The 17,684-nt window shown below is 50.3% G+C and overlaps 1 long non-coding RNA gene across 2 annotated transcripts; it reads left to right on the top strand.

The window, feature by feature from the left end:
* The first annotated feature begins 12,457 nt into the window (after positions 1–12,457).
* LOC139187208 (uncharacterized) lies at positions 12,458–17,249 on the top strand. Of its 2 annotated transcripts, none has more exons than XR_011570802.1 (3): positions 12,458–12,605; positions 15,536–15,673; positions 17,113–17,249. It is a non-coding gene; the product is annotated as an uncharacterized lncRNA (long non-coding RNA). The 2 variants fall into 2 exon arrangements; XR_011570803.1 differs by lacking the exon at positions 17,113–17,249 and adding an exon at positions 16,296–16,661.
* Positions 17,250–17,684: the final 435 nt, after the last annotated feature.

The raw sequence follows: 17,684 nt of genomic DNA, 5'->3' as shown, positions 1-17,684 counted from the left end.
CAAGAAATAAACAAAATTATGTAAAGAAAAAGCAGGTTGTCCCATCGTGTCTGCTGGAGTGCCTTTCCCGGTGAAGAGCGCCTCCCTTTCTCACGAGACTGTGAGCTCCGTGTCGTCTTTGACTTTGTCTGTTCCACGCACCTGGCACAGCTTGGCCCGGAGGAGGCCCTTGGCAAATGTGGCTGGTCTGTCGGACCATCGACTAGTGAGGTGGATGCTAGTAAACCCTCGTGGTACACGGTGCTGCGGGGCTGATACCCAGCTGCTGCTAAGTCGCTCAGTCGTGTCCGACTCTTAGCGACCCCATGGACTGCAGCCTACCAGGCTCCTCCGTCCATGGGATTTCCCAGGCAAGAGTACTGGAGTGGGGTGCCATTGCCTTAGGTGAGAACTCGGGGTTGGAGGGTGGCTGTGGGGAAGGACTAGGAAGCCTGGCCTGGGGGGTGGCTATCGGCTGAGTTGCCTTCGACTCCATCAGCCTGGGCACCCGTGCTGTAGACAGAAGACTCCCCTGACTCCCCTTTCCTGGTTGCCCTAATTCTCCAGCTGCTCCCCCCTGGCCTTGGGGACCCCAGGTGAGGGAGGTGTTCGTGGCATCCCCTCACCATGTGTTCCCCCGCGGACCACACACTTTACTTACCTGCACAGCGAAAACAGCCCCTTTCCCCAGCAATTCTGTGGGCCAAAGCCCCTGAATTTGTGAGGGAGCATGAAGGGCATTGTGGGGGACCACGCAGGGAACCATGAGCTCCAGGACAGGGCACACAGACCCTCGTGCCGTTCCCAGCCCTGTGGTGGCGTTCAGACCCCTACTCTGGGATCAAGCCCCGGCAGCCCACACGCGGACAGCTTTCTCGGTCTCCCAGCCCACTTTCCTCAGCTCATCTCAGAATGAATCCTTCCCAGGGTGTTGTGTGATCACGCACCCTCCTGCTCAGAAGGCTCCAGTGGCCAAGTCTGGCTGGCAAATGATTAAATTTATCGACTCTGAAATGCTCATTCAAATGGATAAGAAAAGCCTCCAACAGATAAGCCGGTGAAGGATGTGGACCAGTACTCCACCCAAGAGGATAAGCAGAGAGTAAATAAATACTTGGAAAATAGTTCAGCTGGTTAGTGATCAAAGAGATGCAAACGAGAACAGTATGGAGATTGCATTTCATACTTATTAAATTAGCAGAATTTACAACCCCCATCCCCCGGTGCTGGCAGGGCTCGATGAAGTCTGTCTTCCTCCCTCTCTGGAAGCAGTGTGCAAAACTCTGGAAAACAATCTAGTACAATGTAACAAGAGCCTTGAAAACATTATTACCTCTTGACCCATTAATCTCACCCCTGGGAATTGATTTTAAGAGCACAATTCAACAGAAGAAAAAAGCTCCAGGCATGTCATAGGCATTATTCGCCTGTATTTCTCCAGGCAGTGAGATGGTTAAGAAAACCATGCCTAATGTAGTCAATGCAACATTCTGCTGCCACAAAAATGATAATTATAAAGAATACGCAGAAGCATGAAAACTGTTCATAACATCATGTTTGTTGAGAAAAAGCAGGATACACAATTTGCATGAACGCTGTGATTGCAACCACGAATAGTAAGTATTCATGTTGACGAAGTCTGTAGGAGAATATGCAAAATTGAAAATTATTTAAGGTTGGGGAAATGATGAGTGGTTTTCCTTTTTGTTTAAGAATCATTCTTTGTTAATGTTGTTGAAATGTTTTCACAACAGAATGAACACTATAAAAACAAAACCGTTTTTATGGCTTATAGAATAAAGCCAGAACTCTTTAGCCTTCACTCACTATAATGACTGCTTAAATATTAATAATGGATGTAAAAATTTTAATTAATAATGAAATAATTTAAAAAATAGTGATCACATTTGTTAGTTGTCTGCTACATTCCAGGCAGTGAAGTGAGTGAGTCATCCATGTGGTTTCATTGGAGCTTCATGACAACCCTGTGACTAAAAGCTAGTATTATTCTTGCTTTACGGATTAGGGACCTGAGATCCTGTGATGTTCGGCCACCTGCACCACTTTACAGCCAGGGCTCTCTGATTCCACAGCTTGCGCTCAATGCCGTTGATTGGCTTTTTGTATGTCACGTATTGAGGCACTTCAGTCACTAGTGTCCCACCATCATGATTTGGGAATAACTGTGGCTCGTACGGGCTTCCCAGGTGGCACTAGCAGTAAAGAACTGTCCTGCTTAAGAGCAGGTTCGATCCCTGGGTCGGGAAGATCCCCTGGAGGAGGGCACGGCAACCCACTCCAGTATTCTTGGCTGGAGAATCCCATGGACAGAGGAGCCTGGAGGGCTACAGCCCATGGGGTCACACAAAGTCAGACACGACTGGATTGACTTAGCACACACACATGTGGCTCATACGTCATGTACTGTGAAGTACTTAATTTTAAAATTTAGGGGACTTTCCCGGCAGTCCAGAGGTTAAGACGCCATGTTCCCAGTGCAGGGAGGTGCTGGTTCAATCCCTGGCTGAGGAGCGAAGATCCCACATGCCCTGCTGAGTGGCCAAAAAATAAAATGTAAATCAACTCAATTTTTAAACATTTGAATGCCTACTCTGGTATTTTCCTAAACAAGAATCCCCTTGGAATCATCTGTTAAATGTATTGGTTGTATTTTCCAATGTGCAATAATACAAAAAAGTGCTCATAGCATTAAAAAAAAATCACCTGAGATCATCTTGTAAACCTGTCTTGGGGGAAGAAAACATGAACTACCTTCTGCCACAGTTGGCCCCGGTCTCCCGTTCCAGTCTTACTTCCCCCACAGCTCCCGCTGTTTCCGCTACGGCCATTCCTGAGGCTGGAGCCCCTCCTAGGGCTCTGCCAAGCTCCCCAAGCTCCTCCCAGCCCTGCCCCGCATCCCCTTCCTGCTCCCAGCCTCAGGGCATCCGCAGGGCATGCCTGAGCCAGTTGCACACTGAGCCATTAGTGGACAGAAAGGACACAGACCAGAAGGCTGCCCACCACAATAATTAATTCCGGTTTCAGCTTCCCTGGTGGCTCCGACCATAAAGAGTCTGCCTGCAACGCAGGAGACCGGGGTTCGAGCCCTGGGTGGGGAAATCTCCTGGAGAAGGGCATGGCAACCCGCTCCAGTACTCTTGTCTCTGCAACCCCATGGACAGAGGAGCCTGGTGGGCTACAGTCCACGGGGTTGCAAAGAGTCGGACACTACCGAGCGACTAACACTTTATTAAACTCCCACTGTGTGCCAGGCATTATACTAGAAACTTTATACACATGATCTAATCAGCTCTCTTCTTCTCCTTTGTTTTCTCCCCTTTTCTGAGTCAGAGTTCTTTTTATTGTGTTGTGTTAAGGACACTTAACATGAGATCTACCTTCTTAACAGATTTTTTAAGCAAACAATGCAAACTTATTATCCTTAGGCACGGTGTTGCACAGCATACCTCTAGAATTTACTATCTTGACTAATTGAAACTTTACTGTTGGCTCCTAATAATGACCTTATAAAATGGATATAACTTTTAATTTCTGTTTTGTTAGGAAACCGAAGCCCGTAGGGTTTAAGACGTTTGCTCAGGTCACACATTGGATGAGCAACAGCCCAGATCCGAGTCAAATACTGTTTGACCCCTACGTTCCTTTCACCGTTTGGATCCAGGGTCTTATTAGTGATGAGGGTTATACAAGAAACAGGCCAGCAGCTCTCTCCTCTCTGCCCTCCAAAGTGGGCGCATTCATTATGGATGGGGTTCCTAATGAGTACAGCCGCTTTGGAAGAGAATTTGACAACAGCTATTAAATGTAAAATGCTCATGGACTCCAAAATTCATTCAATTCAGGCTTAGGAAATCATCCTGCAGTTATTCGTGAAATGGACACGGAGCTATCTGTAGCTTAATAGTCAAAGTAGCATTGTGTGTGGTAGCGTGTGATGTAGGAAACACAACCTAAGTATCATCAATAGGGAATTGTTTACATAAATTTTAGCACATCCGTCAAAAAGAACCAACAAAGTCTGTGAGTTCTTAGGGGCTTCCTCAGCGGCTCAGTGGTAAAGAATCTCCCTGCCAAGGCAAGAGGTGAGGATTTGCTTCTTGCGTTGGGAAGAGTTCCCTAGAGAAGTTCTAGTATTCCTGCCTGGGAAATCCCACGGACAGAGGAGTCTGGCAGGCTACAGTCCGTGGGGTTGCAAAAGAGTCAGATGCTACTTAGCACAGGCCTTGGCAACTAAACAGTAACAAGTATGTTCTGGGACTTCGCTGGTGGTCCAGAGGTGAAGAATCTGCCTGTCAGTGCAGAAGACTTGGGTTCGATTCCTGGTCCTGGAAGATCCCGCTTGTCTTGGGGCAACTCAGCCTCTGCACCACAACTACGGAGCCGGCAGGCAGCAATAAAGACCCAGCACAGTAAAAAACAAACAAAACAAAACATGTAAATATATATGTACACACATACCCATATGTTCTCATATGGAACAATATCAAAGATACTAGCCAAGCAAAGTGCAGAACAGTATAATAGTATGTTACCATTTGTATCAAAACCCTGTGAGATGAAATATAGAGAGTTATATACACATATACTGATACACACAGACTCCCTCCGGAAGAACGGGAACAAAACAGGTAGGGGTGGCTGCCCAGAATTGGGTCCTGGAAGGACTCTGGTTGAGCGGGAGTGAAGGGTCTGGCCGCAGGGTTTGTCTGGCCTGCAAACTGTGTGGAGTCTCAGGGTAATTTGAGGGGCTTGTGGATTAGAGTTCTAGGGACGCCCCACCTCAGCCACCTCTCAGCTCCGCCCCGGATCCCCCGGGAGACTTAGGCGTCACTGTGTAACCTTTTGCGCTGCTTCTGTTTTAAAACCCTCTGCATGTATTACCTGTTTAATAATTTAAAATTTATAATTAAAAAAGGAAGAATCTCCTGCCTGAGGCAAGACCCACCTGAGCAACGGTGGCTCTCCAGGCTGCAGGATGTAGCTCTCACGGCACAGGCAGGACCCAGGCGCCCTCTTTTTTCAGTTCACAACCTTCACCTGTCTCTTCTCTGGCCAGCAGCTGGGAGGCTTCAGACGTGGATTTTTGGTCAAGACACATTTCAGTGGCTCCTCTAAGTCTAAGGGCTTTATTCTAAGGCGGGGATAATGTGAAAACAGAGTCCATTACATGGGGATCATGTATTCTTCACAGGATGGTTTGAGGGGACGGCAGCTGGTCCTGGGTGGTACCTGTCATGGTCCGGGCGTGAGTTGGAAAAGGATTTCCAGACACGAGACAGAATGAGAGGGAAGTAAAGTTTATTAGAGCGGAAGACGCTGTTAGAACAGCAGGCCAGCTCAAAGGAGAATTGACATTGAACAGGAGTCCTTAATCCACTTTTATACCCAGGGTACAAGGAGTGGGGTAGGGGTCTTGTGGTCATTTGCTGATTGGATGAGACACGTGTACTGGGTTGGGGAAAGCAAGGCAAATGCCTTCTTCCTACGGAGTAGGAGGGGAGACAGGTTATACTGCTCAGGAGGACCTGAAATCCACTGATAGTCACAACATGAGGAGGGAAGGACCATAAGGGTCTGGTTTTCCTTTCCTACATGCCAGGACCCTCCTTGGTTTCATCTGCTCTTTCTCCTTGGTTCACCACGGTACCCAGAGAGGGGACAGGCCCGCGGGGAGACCGCTTTATGTACAACCTTGGGGAACTGTTTATGTTGAGTTGTGAGAGGGTCAAACCAGAACACAGTGCAAATGGGAAGGATGCCCCTCATCCAACAGAGTACTTTACAGAAAACCCAACTCAAACTGGCTTATCCAGGTCTCCTTGTACTTTGGGAGGAGAAATCAGACTGTACCCCGCCACGGGATAAAAGTCTTTCCCTTTTCTCCGGGATATTTTAGGTCAAAACCCCCTCGAGACAGCTGTCACCTGAAAGGAATTATACACTGATTGACTTGGGTTGGGGTTCCTGAATCAGTCCCTGGCAAGGAGGCTGATACCACTGTGATTCTCTTGGACGCATCAGGACAGACTTGCAGGGGGGATCAAACCCAGAGCCGTATCATTGCTGGACAATGTGCTGTACTCTTTTCTTTTTTGCCATCAATTCCAACACGCTACATAAATTGTTTATTTACTCGGTTTATTGTTCATTGTCACCATTCCTGAAAGGTAAAAGTGTTAGTCGCTTAGTCATGTCCAGCTCTTTGCAACCTCATGGACTGTAGCATGCCAGGCTTCTCTGTCCATGGGATTCTCCAGGCAAGAGTACTGGAGTGGGTTGCCATGCCCTTCTCCAGGGGATCTGCCCAACCCGGGGATTGAACCCTGGTCTCCTGCATTTCAGGCAGATTCTTTATCGTTTGAGCTTCAGGGACGTCTAAACCCGTCCGCAAACACACCGCTGCGTCTCTTCTCACTGGTGGGACAGATGCTTGGGAGTGGGGTGTTGGTGGGGAGGCCTCTGATGAATTGTGGAGAACTGTGCAAATCCGAGTGACTGCTCTGTCTCCTCCCTTTCCGCCGGCGGGAAGCTCTGAAGAATGGAAACTCAGGCCCGGGGAGCGGGTACAGGGAGGACTGGACAGGGACTTGAGCGCCTATTGGAGCATCTCCACAGGAGGAGGCTCTAAATGACGGGAAGAAGGGCTGTGTTCACTTTTGAATTTTACCGTATTATTTATTATTATTTGGCCATGCCATACAGTATGTGGGATCTTAGTTCCACAGTCAGGGATCGATCCCTCGCCCCCTTCCCTTCCAGTGGAAGTGCCGAGTCTTAACCACTAGACCGCCAGCAAGTCCCAGATGATGCTCGTTTTGAACCGTGCGGATGCATCCAGGACTGAGGGTTTTCTAGAGCTTTCCCCAGGGAGGATGTCCCTCCCCTCGGGGAGTGAGACCTCCGAGGGTCCCTAAAGCATGCAGCTTCTAGAAACAAAGGCAGCCATCCTGGGTCTGTTCACCCCGGGAGAGGGCGGCTGAGTGTGGGATGTGGGCAAGTGTAATAAGCACAGAGAGGCTCTGGTTCCTAGCAGTTCCCAAAGGAAAGGTCCCTGAAAGTGGGGAACTATTAAGCTTCTTGGCATCTTAAAACCAAGCGCAATTCAACTTCAGAGATTGTTAACACACCTTCCAAGGCCGTTACTAGGAAGCTTTGTCTGATTAAGTCCCACTCTCGGGGTGTCTTTTTGAACAGAAATGTGCTTTTTTTCAAATCCCAGAGATGTAGGATCAAAATTGGATATTCTCTCTCTTTGAAGAAGTTGGGTTTAGGACGAATTCAAGGATGACTGACCCTACAGAAAGGGGAGCAGATTCAGGAAGAAATGAGGTGCAGGGCAGAGATTTCCCCAGAGTGGTCGTTAAGCTGCGTCAGAAGTCTGGGGGGAGGGGGAGGGGCAAGAGTCTGCATTTCGCTTTAAATGACAGTTTATCATGCATAGGATAAAGAGCACAAATCTAAGTGTATAGCCCGGAAGCATATTACGTGTGAACAGAGCTCTGCGACACCTCTCAGGCCCAGACACGGAGCCCTCAGGCACCTCAAGCTGCTCTCTCCCCGCTGTAAGCACCGAGCCCGTCTTCCGCTGCGGCCGAACCAACCTCCACTCTGACCTTTCTCACCATGAGTTCATTTTGACTGTTCTTGAATGTCACACAAATAGACTTATACATCATAAGCTCTTTTTTAAGCTTTTTTTTCTTTTAATATGTACCATTTTTAAAGCCTTTATTGAATTCATACTTTGCCAACAAAGGTCCATCTAGTCAAGGCTATGGTTTTTCCAGTGGTCATGTATGGATATGCGAGTTGGACTATTAAGAAAGCTGAGTGCTGAAGAATTGATGCTTTTGAACTGTGGTGTTGGAGAAGACTCTTGAGAGTCCCTTGGACCCCAAGGAGATCCAACCAGTCCATCCTAAAAGAGTCCTGGGTGTTCACTGGAGGGACTGATGCTGAAGCTGAAACTCCAATACTTTGGCCACCTGACGTGAAGAACTGACTCACTAGAAAAGACCCTGATGCTGTGAAAGATTGAGGGCAGGAGGAGAAGGGGACAACAGAGGATGAGATGGCATCACGGACTCAATGGACATGGGTTTGGGTAAACTCCGGGAGTTGGTGATGGACAGGGAGGCCTGGCGTGCTGCAGTCCTTGGGGTCACAAAAAGTCGGACATGACTGAGTGATGGAACTGAACTGAACAGCATTGCTTCTGGTCTTGAGGCAAGTGGGATCTTAGCTGCCCCCCAGGGATCAAGTCCACCCCCTGCATTCGCAGGCAAAGTCTTAGCCACGGGGCCGCCAGGGAGCCCCCATCATGCACCCTTTTGGGTCTGGTTTCTCTGCTCACGTTGTGTCTGTGAAGTGAATCTGTGTCCTGTGCACCCACGGTTTGCTCTCTGTATTGAGAAGCAGTGCTCCTCTGTATGACTATAGGACTGCTGCTAATTCATTTTCTGCCCAGGGGGCATTTGAGCTGCTTCCAGGCTATTTTGAAGAAGACTCCTAGAAGCACTCTTGCACGTGCCTTTCGTGAACATATGCGCTGGCTGGGTGGCATCACTGACTCGATGGACATGAGTTTGAGTAAGACAGGGAGGCCTGGCGTGCTGCAGTCCATGGGGTCGCAAAGAATCGGACACGACTGAATGACTGAACTGAACTGAGCTGCGCTCATTTCTGTTGGGCAGATACCTAGGGATAGACATGATGATTTTGTGACGTGAGGGCTTGGCTGAAGGCTACCTCCAGTGGGGAAGGACGTTGGCTCCTGCAAAATGCCCACAGCATGAGGGACAGAGGCAGCAAAAATAGACATGAGTTTCAGGGATTCAGTCTGTCCTTGTGTGAGTCTCTTATGAGCTCTAGCCTGTTGTGTTTTTTTTGATAATTTAATTTCTCTGTTTGGCTGTGCTGGGTCTCTTGCTGCTATGAGAGCTTTTTCTCTAGTCGAGGTGGTCAGAGGCTACTCTCTACTTGCTGCGCACGGGTTTGTCATTGAAGCAGCTTGTCTTGTTGCAGAGCACAGTCTCCAGAGCAACAGGGCTCAGAAGTTGCGGCTCCCAGGCCCCAGAGCCCAAGCTCAGCAGCTGTGGCACGCGAGCTTCGTCATCCTGCCGCATGTGAGATCTTTCGGATCAGGGATTGAACCCTTATCTCCTGCACTGGTAGGTGGATTCCTTACTCTGAGTCACCAGTGAAGCCCCAGGTCCAGCCTCTTTTGATCTCCACCACTTTATATCCACCTCCTGTAGCCAACTTTCTTACCTATGGAATTCCACTTCTGACGTGAGATGCAAAAACTACAGTCTTGCAAAACTGCTTAACCAGCTGCCACACTGGGTAAGTCGAAATCCCCGGGACAAATCCATAGACACAGGACGCCTGCTTCCCTGATGAAACCTGGCTGACGGTGTGGGTGAGGGTTTGTCTCGATTAGAAACTGCCGAATAGTTTTCAGAGTGGCTGTGTCTGTTTCCACTTGTGTAGCAGCCTCATCCTTCTGTGATCTTTTCACCCTTTCAAACTTCCCCCACCCTGGTAGGTGGGTATCTGCATTTGTAAAACAGGCTTTCCTTGGGATTCTCATGAAGGATCAAGGATAAGAAACTGGTTTGGAGGTTCAATGCAGGATACAGGAAGCTTGGGGCTGGTGCACTGGGATGACCCAGAGGGATGGTATGGGGAGGGAGGTGGGAAGGGGGTTCAGGATTGGGAACACGTGTGGATTCATGTTGATGTATGGCAAAACCAATACGATATTGTAAAGTAAAAATAAATAAATAAATAAAGAAAAGAAAAAAAAAAAAAAGAAACTGGTTTGGGGAAAGACTTTGGCAGCTGAAGGAAGCCAGTTAGATCTGGAATTCTGTCCTCACCACTTACTGACTGTATGAATTGGTTGATTTTTATCTCTCTGGGTTTCAATTTTTTCATCTATTGGATTAATTATTAATCATTGCTAACAAGGATTGAGTGCTTACCAGATGCCAGACACTGTTCGAAGCACTGGATGTATATTAACTCGTTCAACTCTCTCAACAAATGATGAGGAGGGTGTTATTATTATTTCCAACCTAGAGATGGGGAAGCCGACACCAGGATCCACCCAGGCGGCCTGGCTTTGTGTTTTGTCCCTCCACCACAAGGCCACGTGGAGACGAGATGACAACAGGGAAGTGACGGTTCTGCCGAGGACGGTGGGTCTTAGCGGGGAACTGCCCTGCAGTTCTATCAGATATGCAGAATTTAATATAAACAAACAAGCGAACAAAAAAGCCAGCCATGATCATGATACATGATATAGCCATAAAGGTAGGATTTTCGTAGAAGCCAGAAAAATCCAGCACTGTCCAGAGAAAAGGACACCTCTATGGCCCCCTGCCTTGGATATTCTCGTCCCTTGGCATGTAGGAGGCTCTAGAGGAGTGCGTCAGCCTTCACCTAAGTGTCAACCCATCAATTCCCTTCACTCTGACTTTGGATTGAACAAAGTATTGATTTCCTTTCCCAAAAGTCTGTCCTTCCTGAAGAGATTGTGCTGACCAGCCAACCTCAGGATTCCTGTCTCCTAGATGGTTTCATTTCTCAGTGTAAATTAGTAAATTGCATTTCAGGTTTAACACTCAGTCTCTTGTGAGTTGGTTTAGTTTAGGTCATTCCCCACTCCTTTCCCCCCCCACCCCCACCCCGACCCCACGACAACAATTAAGTTCCCAGGGAGAGGCTGGAGGGGAGACATCAACAGGGTAATATAAGAAAGATGTCCAAAGAATGGCATGAATATGTGCCCTTTGAGAGTGCAGAGGACAGAGAGGGCCTTCCGGGGGCGGGGGAGGGCGTGAAAAGGAACTTCAAGGAAGACTTCCTGGAGGAGGAGGACATTGGCACAGGAAGAGGGATAATGCATAGAGGTTGGAACACAGGCTCTGGAGTTGGCTTGCAAGTCTGTCTCCTTCCCCATACTGGCTGTATGACTCGGTCAAGTTCCTTTATCTAGGCCTCAGGTTCTTCACCTTTAAAGTGGGCATAACAGTAGTAGCCACATTATGGGGTAGCTGTAAGGATAAAGTGACCATATATCACACGTGAATAGCTCTTAGCGCTTAGTGCCGCGCCCACAGACGGCACTCAGAATGGCTGTCGGGAGTGTTGCTTTGTTAACATCCAAAACGAGGCTTTCATTGAGGAGAATGCTACGAGAAGGCAGGTGGAGGCCTGCCGTGTCCCCAGAGGCAATTTTGTTTCAAAGGGATGAGTTGAGTCTGTGTTTCCTTTAAGACCCGGAGGCCAGAAAGCTCTTTGCCATACACAGCTCCTTCCGGGAGCGTGGTCACAGCCTGTCCTGTGGTTTCACAGAGCTGTCTGTACAATCTATAAGAACCCATCGGCCTTGAGAACTTCCGAGGTTTCTGAGTCATTGTCAGGCCGTTTCAACTTCCAAGCAGAAAGGCCGAGGGCAACTCACCCCCAAGGCCTTGTCTGGCCTCCTGCATGGGTGGGGGTGGGGGTGGGGTTCTTCCTGCTCCCCCCAACCCCCAACAGATCCCCAGCCCTTTCAGCCTCCGCACAGAATCCCAGCATCACCAGGGGTGGGGCTGAGCCAGGTTCAGCTCAGGCTGTGCTGCTCTCCCCTAGAAGATGCTCCCAGCTTGGTTCCCAGGCCTGGGCCCGGCCCCCAGGCCTCCTGCTTCTCTGTCCCGTGTCCTGTGATCCTGGGGGGCCTTCCCTAATCTCCCCACAAGCGTGATTCTGGTGGGGCCCAGAGGAGAGGCAGAGGAGAACAGGTTAGGGGGGCGCCAGGGTTTCCCCGTGCTCTCCTGGGCAGCAGAAACCGCCCACTCCCTGGTACTTCCTCACCCCCACCCGGTTCTGAGAGCTGACGGAGTACGATGTCCAATTAGTGATCTCCGAAGAAGAAGACTTAGCCTCGGGACCAGGGACCAGGCTGGATCACTCAAGAGCTTTGGTATAGCAGAGTTTTATCAAAGTGAATAAGGGACAGAGAGAGCTTCTGGCACAGACATCAGAAGTGGGGAGCAGACTGACCCCCTCGCTAGTCTAGGCAAGGCCTTCTATATTTTTACCAGAGCTTCTCCCACAACGTACAGCTCAAATTAACAAGATTAGAATTTACAATAGAAAGGTCTTACCAGACCCGCTCCCACAGTACACAAGTTTTAAGATCTCGAGATTGGTCAGAAGGTTCCTGTTAAGGAGAAACATGTCCTTGAGCAAGAAACATGGTAGATACTTTGATAAAGATACACTGACTAAATTAAAGATACACTAAGACAAAGCACTATAGAAAAAAGCCATTGTCCTGTTCTGCTTCTTGAGAACCCCAGAGCCCTATCTCCTCCCTGGGGAGACTCCTACCGGACTTGCTATCAACCTAACAACTGACTCTGCGTTTCTTCCCACTTCTGCCTTTGCACAAAACGCAAGTGTTTTCATCGGCCCCAGCTCTTCCCTGTCCTCTTTCTCCTGGCGGAGCTGGGCATCTGAAAAATCCTGCTGTTTTCATTTGGGAATCCTGTCTCTCCCCCTGGGTTCATCTCCTCTTTTCAGCAGAATCCACAACAGTGGGTGCAGGTTGCCGGGTAAGTGAGGCTGGGAGACACAGATCCCTGGGTGAATGGAGAGGCAACACTCTGCTCTCCTTTTAATCAAGGCTACCTTCCGAAGCGGGTACCCAGCCCCATCCCTATTACCAATAAGTGAAACCCACCCACCTCATTCCCGCGCATGCTCTGTCCGGCACTTGTGGGAGCCCCGTCAGAGGGGATGGGTGGGGTACAGGATGAGAAGGTCTGTCGCGCTTGGAGCAGTAGGGTGTACGATCCAGCCCTGCCACGTACTGCGGGGTGACCCCGGGGGGCTTGCTTGGCCCCTGTGGGCCTCAGCTGGCCCAGATAATGGATGCTAGTAACACCACCGATCCCCACAGGATTGTCTGAGGTTCAGAGAGAAAAAGCTCAGAGCACTTAGGAGAATGCCTGACAGATGGTCAGCGCTCAGTGAAGAAGCTTCCTGACGCTTGTCATTCTTTCTCTCAGGGGTGGGGAGGCCTTGCTGTTGACAGCATCTCCCAGCCTGGTTCTTAGCTCTGGAGATTCAGGAGTCAACAGGGCACCCAGGGCCCTCTGTTCCAGCAGAGTCTGTGCAGGAGATCGAGTTACCAACAACCGGTGGCTTGATGAGCATCACATGAGAGCTGAGTGGAGAGGGGTGGGCGGAGGTGGGGGGCTCCAGAGGCTGAGTGCGGTGGGGGCCGTGACTCCCATTTCTATCGCTGGCACTGGCTGAGCAAGTTTTAACATCTGTGGACTCCAGCCTCCACCAGAGCGCCCCCCGCCCCACGCCTCTTTGGGGGAGGGGCCCTTCCATATTCACTCTAGGATAAAGAGAAAGGTCTTCCCAGCAGGGTAGGGGGCCTCACCTTCACGCAGGGCTCTGGGGTGCCTGCCCAGCCCCTTCAGACTGCTTTGAACACACCAGGGGACCTGCTCAAGGGTCCAGCGGTGAGGCTCGGCCCCTCTCCATCCTTTCAACAGACTTCCCCAGCAGACTTCCTTCTGCAGCTCAGAGTTCAGTCCACCCGGCCCCTGCTTTGGACCAGTCCAGTCGGTGCTGTGAAACGGTCACCCGGGGTCACAGGGCTGTGCAGCTGGGAGCAGCTAGAGCTCAGATCTCGGGGGCCGAGGTTTTGGAACAGACCTCAGCCTTTAGGCTGTTAGGAGCACTTTGCCACCCTTCTCAAATATGACTCTGTGATTTCCTCCCCGTTTTTTGGTAACTAAGTAAGTTTTCTTAACAACAACAGCTGCTATTTATTAATTAGCTAGTGTACTAATTGGACAATTTCCTTACATTTTAAATCTATACAGCAACCTGATTCCAACTTTATAGAAAAGGACACTGAAACCCAGAGGGGTCAGCAAGAGCAGTAATTGGCCCAATAACTGTGTCTTTTTTTTTCATGCCTCAAGATGGTTAGTATTTTTCTCCCCGATTGAAATGAAACAGAAAATGTGTGCATTTACATTTTGCCTTCTGAAGGAGGGCCTTCAAACCTCATTCACGACCATAGCCAGGAGAATCAGTTTGATTTGCAGCAAGCCCAGATTATGAGAAGGCAATGGCACCCCACTCCAGCACTCTTGCCTGGAAAATCCCATGGATGGAGGAGCCTGGTGGGCTGCAGTCCATGGGGTCGCTAAGAGTCAGACACGACTGAGCGACTTCACTTTCACTTTTCACTTTTCACTTTCATGCATTGGAGAAGGAAATGGCAACCCACTCCAGTGTTCTTGCCTGGAGAATCCCAGGGACGAGGGAGCCTGGTGGGCTGCCGTGTATGGGGTCGCACAGAGTCGGACACGACTGAAGCGACTTAGCAGCAGCAGCGTGTGCACCTTAGTTCTCTGACCAGGGACTGAACCTCGCCCCCTGCACAGGGCAGGTGGAGCCTCAAACACCGGGCCCCGCGGGAAGCCCCTGCACATAAACATCTGGGAGGGAGTAAGGGGCAGGAGAGAGCATGTGGACACTGTCTCAAGGGTGCCCTTTAGGGTGGGGGTGGGGGTCAGTCCTGGACGAGAGCATTCGGAGGAGGAGAGAGCTCCGTGCAGACGTGGGGCTGCACTGGGAGCTGACGCTGCTGAGGGCCAATCACAGCTCGGGCCAGGGGATGACCTGGTGCAACTCATTCCTATGCCTTGTTTGCAAACTGTCCTTCCTTGACCTAAATAAACATACCCGCCTCCCCACCCATTTGTCATAACATCCATTGGGTGGAGCCTGCATATCCAGACACGCTCATAATGGGAAGGAAACCTGCCCCCCAGCACCAGTACTTGGGTGGGAAGCAAGAGACCCAGTGCTTCTCCTCTGGGAGGAGTTTCAACAGGTGAAAGTGAAGTCGCTCAGTCGTGTCCAACTCTTTGTGACCCCATGGACTGCAGCCTACCAGGCTCCTCCATCCATGGGATTTTCCAGGCAAGAGTACTGGAGTGGGTTGCCATTTCCTTCTCCAGGGCTTCTTCCTAACCCAGGGATTGAACCCAGGTCTCCCACATTGTAGGCAGACGCTGTACTGTCTGAGCCACCAGGGAAGTCCTTGAACAGGTAAGCAGTGTCATCCAATGGGAACCACAACCGTGACTCTTGAAGCAGAAGGGCGACGGTTTGGAAGCAGGAAAAGTCCAGAAGAGAGACAATGAGTGTCTGAAGGGGACAGTGGCCGAGGATGCAGAGGAGAGATATTAAGGGGCACAATCGATAGGGCCTGATTGATTGATGCGGGCTGGCATCCAAAGGCCGTACTTAGGCAGCCACTCCAGCCTGAAGCGTTCCACCGCCTTGCTCTAGCTGGTTCCTGAGCACTCCAGCTCTGCCCAGGCTCCATGCTGGCCTCTGCCTGCAAGACCGTCCCCTCCGTCCAGAAATCCTGGGGCCCTCTGTCCTGCTCCCCAGCTAGAGCGTGAGCTCCTGGAGGGAAGGTGGTGAGTCTCTTGTCTCTGAATTCCAGCACCGGGCACAACGTCTAGAGCGCCCCCGGATGTTTGTGGAGTGAATCGATCCGTTAAAAAAAGAGGCAGAGTGAAGGGAAGGAAGTGAAGAGGGAAGGAAGGAAGAAAGACCTCCGGGCGCACCATCGGATCTTACTGTAAGCACCCGCTCTGTGATGTTACAGGCTGATCCTCACCGGAGTCAGGCTCGAGAGTCATCTCAGTAGCATCCGCCTCTCCTGGCTTCTGGAACTCGATCCACATAAAACGGGAATGGGTCAAAGAGTATCCTATTATCGCATCCCAACGGGGTCAGCAAGATGGACACGTGGCCAGAGGGATGCCTTCTGAAGACAGAGCTGTGGGTGTGGGGGGGCCATGAGAGCAGAGAGAGTACCGGACAAGCAGACAGAGCCCTGACGACCTGTCCGGTCCCAGCTCTGGGCCTGGATTCACAGTCTAGAATCTCTCCCTCTCTCTGATTCGACTGTGTTCCCTCCCTTGCTGCTTCCATACTTGCTGATCCCTCAGGTCCTCCGGAGACCAACACGTAAGCCAGAGCAGGAGAAAGGGCTTGAATTAATTCCAGTGTCTTTGTATCTTGCCGTCAAATGGAAAATCTTGCATCTTAGGTCCTGGTTATCCTGAGCTGCTATATTTTCTTTCTTTGTTTTCCACCCATCGATCAATTTTTTCTTTTTTTTAGAAAAGACTTGTTTTCTTCCATGTCCCACTGTGGTGGTGGTGTTCAGTTGCAAAGTCGTTTCTGACTCTTTGCAGCTCCCACGGACCGCAGTGCGCAGGGCTTCCCTGTCCCCCACTGTCTCCGGGGCTTTGCTCAAACTCATGTCCACCAAGTCACTGAGGCAAGTGACCGACGTCCCATGTGCCAGTGTGAAGCCTGGGAGTGTGAAGAGTGACCAGACGAGGCAAGTTCCTCTGAAGTCCCCTCCCAAGGCTGCTTCTGCAGGCCCTGGAGAACCCAGCACTATAGTGGACAGTCCGGCTACTGCCTGGCTGTGCAGCTTCATCAACCCGTCTTCTGTTTCTTTCGTGATATGATCGGGACCTTAATTTAAGGTGCTACAGGCTCCATCTTACAGGCGGGGCCTCCTAAGGGCTGGCTTGCAGGTGTGCTAAGCTGCTTCTGTCGTGTCCGACTCTTTGTGACCCCAGGGGCTGTAGCCCGTCAGGCTCCTCTGTCCGTGGGATTCTCCAGGCAAGGATACTGCAGTGGGTTGCCCTGCCCTGCTCCAGGAGGTCTTCCTGACCTAAGGATAGAGCCAGAGTCTCTTATGTCTCTTGCATTAACAGGCAGGTTTCTTATCAGCAGTGCCGCCTGCCAAAGGGCTGGCTCGGGTGCTTGGCTGGTTACACTTTAGCCTTTCTGTTTTGGTAGCGACCTGAAAATAGTCCCTGGTTCTGACTTTCCACTGTCCTCCTGATCTTTTAATTTTTCCTCATTAAAAGGAAGGGTGGGCTTGGAATAGCTTGAGTCCCTGAGCCCCAGGAGGAGCCCAGGACGCTGGGCGTGGGGGTTTGTAGAGTGCCTTGAATATGCAAGAAGCTCTCTCCTCCAATTCAGCTTTCTCCACAGGGAACAGGAAACGGTCCCTGCGGAAGCCAGCAGCTCACTTGCTCTGGGCAGGAATGGGAGCTGGGCAGCTGGGTTGGCTGGCTCTCTCCTGCTGATCACAAGCTCCGGCGGGCAATTATATACGTCTTTGATTAATAAAAAATGGAGCAGTGAATGAATACTTAATCATCAAGGTCTGGTGGGTTGACTCTTTCAGAACCTGGGCTGGGGGTGTGGCAGGAAGTAATCAAAGGGGTCCTGGGCATTGAAAACGCAGAGCACCACTCCCGGTGGTGGTCTCTGAAAAGGTGCTGTCCACTGAAAAGAAAAAAAAAAAAAATGAAAAGTGGCGACTTATGTTTCCTTCGGGGATCTTTCTGAAGAGACGCCCTCGATCACAGCCTCTCACATAGCTCCAAGGAACTGTTCCAAAGAGCTAAGGGAGGAGCCAGGATATCTAGGAGTTTTTACTGGAGAAAAACAATAAACACACACACAAACACCCGACCCCCCCCCCCAAAAAAAAAGAAAAGAAAACCCACTCCATATTGTCATACATGAAAAGATAACTGCCAATCACAAAAGCAGACAAG

This window comes from Bos indicus, chromosome 15 (assembly GCF_029378745.1).
Source record: "Bos indicus isolate NIAB-ARS_2022 breed Sahiwal x Tharparkar chromosome 15, NIAB-ARS_B.indTharparkar_mat_pri_1.0, whole genome shotgun sequence".
NCBI lineage: Eukaryota > Metazoa > Chordata > Mammalia > Artiodactyla > Bovidae > Bos > Bos indicus.
Note: the sequence above shows the minus strand (reverse complement) of the source record. Positions and strands in the feature narration are given on the sequence as shown.